At 48.6% G+C, this 4,312-nt stretch overlaps 1 pseudogene; it reads left to right on the top strand.

Annotated features, from left to right (window-relative positions):
- LOC100626478 lies at positions 804-1,388 on the top strand (annotated as a pseudogene).

The raw sequence follows: 4,312 nt of genomic DNA, 5'->3' as shown, positions 1-4,312 counted from the left end.
CTTTCTCAGTGGATTAAGGATCCGGCGTTGCCACAAGCTGCAGCGTAGGTCATAGATGCAGCTCTGATATGGTGTGGCTGTGATGGGTGTAGGCCTGCAGCTGCAGCTCTGATTCAACCTCTAGCCTGGGAACTTCCATATGCTGGAGGTACGGCTGAAAAAAGAAAAGAAAAAAAGAAAATAGACAAAAAGTGAGTAAGTGAATCTGGGATTAAGAGGAGAGATTAAGACGGATCAGTGTGTGTGAGTCACCAGCCTACACAAGGTATTTAGGACCATAAGACTCAGTTTGGCCACCTGGAGAGAGAGGAGAGATTCTAGCAGAGAAGAGAGCCCTCCCCAAGGCAACATCCAGGGGCTGATGAGAGGTGGAGCTAACAAGGAGGAGGCAGGAGGTGAGCCAGAGCGACCCAGAAGCCAGCAGAAAAAAAATATTCTTAAGAGAGAGGAGAGGGCCAAGAATTAGCTGTTTATGTTCCAGGAAGCATGTCTCCTATCCTATATCGTCCTGACTGCTCACGGACAAAGAGCACGCCTCTGCAGGATGTTTTACTGTTTCTTTAATGCTTTCCATCCTGTCTGACTAATAAAGCCCCCTCTGTAGATAAGCCAAGGTTCTCCAGCCCCTGGGAGGAAGCTGGCTGCCTCTCCCATCAGCATATCTACAGGTTAAAGGACCCCGTGACAAACATGTAAATATAGTTCAGATATCAGCACAGGGCTTCTTTGGTTCTCTTCCATCTGGATGACTTGAACTTGAACTCCATTTAAAAGAATTCTCACTTCCCAGGCAGGTGCCAAAGATGGGAGAGGGGCAGCAGGTGCTTCTGCTCCACGGCCAAGGCCACCTCCTGGACTACCTGGAGGCCATGGTTGCCGAGCAGGTGCTTCTGGGCCAGAAGGGGGTGGTTGTGTGCTATGAGGGCATCAACATTTCTGGCAATTTCTACAGAAACAAACGGAAGTACCTAGTCTTCCTCCGCAAGCGGGTGCGCACCAACCCATCCCGCGGCTCCAACCACTTCTGAGCCCCAAGCCACATCCGCTGGTGGGTGGCGCAGGGCTTGCTGCCCCACAAGACCCAGCCTGGCCAGGCCACCCCGGAACCCTCGGATGGTGTTTTAGGGGGCCCTGCCGCCCTATGACAAGAAAAAGGGGATCGTGGGTCCTGCCGCCCTCAAAATGGTGCACCTGAAGCCTACAGGGAAGTTTGCCTACCTGGCTCATGAGGTTGCCTGGAAGTACCAGGCAGTAACCACCACCCTGGAGAAGAGGAAGGAGAACGCCAAGATCCATTACTGCAAGAAGAGGCTACGGCCGAAAAGGACATTGAGAAGAAAATTGACAAATTCGCAGAAGTCCTCAAGACCCATGGATTCCTAGGCTGAGCCCAATAAAATCGACTCTTTACTCTTTAAAAAACATTTTTTTAAAAAAAATTATCTACAGGATCTTTGGTTCTCATGATCTCTTCTGCTTCCCAGCAGAACTGGTGTACCTCAGGGATTCTCCCACAATCCCACTGCAGTAGTTCCTGTTATTCATAGCCCTACCCCTTAACTTTCACTAAACCCACCACTCGCAGAGGCACCTACATATGTAGATATCTCTATTGAACGAATGGGGAGATGCAGGGATTTACATTGTAGAAACACAGCAACTTTACATTTTTTCTTTTTTTCTTTTTCTTTTTTGGCCATACTTGTAGCATGCGGAATTTCTCCACTAGAGATTGAACCTATGCCACAGCCGTGGCCTGAGCCACAGCAGTGACAATGCCAGGTCCTTAACCCACTGAGCCACCAGGGAACTCCCACCTCCAATTTTTTTTTATTCATTTTTCCATGCAAAGCCCCTGGGCTCTTTATCTTTTAGCTTTGGGGCTTGCAGATCTGGGACTTTGGGGTCTCATCTTCCCTTAAAAGGAGTTGTTGTTTTTTTTTCTTTTTTAGGGCCACACCCTTGGCACACGGAAGTTCCTAGGCTAGGGGTCAATCAGAGCTGCAGCCCAGGAACTGCAGGCCTACATCACAGCCACAGGAACATGGGATCTGAGCCACATTTGTAACCTACGCAGCAGCTTGCAGCAATGCCATATCCTTAACCCACTGAGCGAGGCCAGGGACTGAACCTGAATCATTGTGGATACAAGTCGGATTCTTAACCCACTGAGCCACAGCAGGAACTCCCCTATATTTCTTATATATTCTTATTGAAGAATAGTTTAAATATACTAAAACATACATTTTTAAATTTTAGTTTAGTTTAGTTTTTTGTATTTTTAGGGCTGCACCCACGGCATATGGAGGTTCCCAGACTAGGGGTCTAATCGGAGCTGTAGCTGCAGACCTACTCCACAGCCACAGCAACACAGGATCCAAGCCACATTTGCAACCTACACCCTAGCTCACAGCAACACTGGATCCTTAACCCACTGAGTAAGGCCAGGGATCGAACCTGCAACCTCATGGTTCCTATTTGGATTGGTTTCCACTGTGCCATGACAGGAACTCTTATTTTTATTTTTTTAATTTTAGGCTTGCAGCCACAGCATATGGAAATTCCCAAGCCAGAGACTGAGTCCAAGCCACAGCTTCTACCTGCGCCACAGCTGTGGCAATGCTGGATCCTTTAATCCACTGTGCCGGGTCAGGGATAGAACCCGCATCTCCACAGAGACCCGTGCCCCAGCAGTCTGATTCTTAATCCTCTGCACTGTGGTGGGAACTCCTAAAATATCTAGATTTTAAGTGTACGGTTTAATGAACTTTTCTTTTTTTGGCTGCACCCAGGGCATGTGAAAGTTCCCAGGCCAGGGATCAAACTGACACCATAGCAGCAACCCAAGCCCCTGCAGTGACAACGCCAGATCCCTAACCTGGTGAGACACACAAGAACTTCCTATTTTTTGTTTTAATTGGGGGGAGGGTTATCAATAGATAAAACCTATGTAATTCTCACTCTAATCAAGATACAGAACATTTACTTCATCGCCCCCCCAATTTCCCTCGAGCTCCTTTAAGTCTGTCCCCACTCACACCCCCACCCCCGTCCTAGAGGCTCATATAAAAGAATCACACGATGTGAGATGGATGTCTGGCTTCTTCCTTTCAGTCTGATGTCCGTGAGAGCCATTCATACTGTGATGTGTATCAGTGGGCTTTTTTTTGGTTTTTTGTTTTTGTCTTTTTAGGGTCGCACCCACAGCATATGGAGGTTCCCAGGCTAGGGGTCTAATCGGAGCTGTAGCCACCAGCCTACGCCACAGCCACAGCAACACCGGATCTGAGCCACATCTGCGACCTACACCACAGCTCATGGCAACACCAGATCCTTAATCCCCTGAGTGTGGCCAGGGACGGAACCTGCGACCTCAGATCTTCGTCAGGTTCTTTTCCGTTAAGCCACAATGGGAACTCCTCGGTGGTTTTGTTTTATTGCTGCAAGGTATTCCCTTGTATGGCTATACCACCATGGGGGGCTTTCTGCCCCCAACCCTGACTCTGCTGGCATCTCGGCATATGCAAGTTCCCTCGGTCAGTAGAATCCAAGCTGCACCAGGGCTGCAGCAATGCTGGATTCTTCACCCAGTGCACCCAGTGGGGGATCAAACCCATGCTGATACAGAGATAATGCCGGATTCTTTACCCAATGTGTCCCAGCAGGAACTCCAGATTTACCACCATTGTTTATGTATTTATTTATTTTTGTCTTTTTGGGGCCACACCTGTGGCATACGGAAGCTCCCAGGATAGGGTTCGTATCAGAGCTGCAGCTGCCAGCCTACACCACAGCCACCGCAACTCGGGATCCGAGCCACATCTGCGACTTACTCCACTGTTCACGGCAATGCTGATCCTGCACCCACTGAGCAAGGCCAGGGATTGAACCTGCGTCCTCATGGATACTGGCTGGGTTTGTTTACCACTGAGCCCTGAGGTGTTCTCTGAGATTTACCACCATTGTTGATTCATTCTTCTGTGATGGGCATTTGAGTTGTTTCCTATTTGGGGCTATTACGAAGCAAGTCTTGCTGTGAACATTCGCTGTCATCCGGAGATTTAAGTTTCGCAAAGGAATGCAGCCAGATGCTCGTGTGGTAAAGTTGTGCCCTTGTTTCAGGACTGCTCTTTAGATGAACAAACAAGTGTCAGAATTGCCTCATTCTGGGTATTTACAACAAAGATCCCCCATAGGGCTTCTTGAGTGAATCGAAGGACTCAAGAGGGCCTCGCTGTAGATTTTAAAGGAGCAGCTTCTTCTAAAAATATCACTCAACTTAGAGGCAAAGGCTCTTGCTAGGAGTTCCCAC

The sequence above is a fragment of the Sus scrofa genome, chromosome 12 (assembly GCF_000003025.6).
Source record: "Sus scrofa isolate TJ Tabasco breed Duroc chromosome 12, Sscrofa11.1, whole genome shotgun sequence".
NCBI lineage: Eukaryota > Metazoa > Chordata > Mammalia > Artiodactyla > Suidae > Sus > Sus scrofa.
Note: the sequence above shows the minus strand (reverse complement) of the source record. Positions and strands in the feature narration are given on the sequence as shown.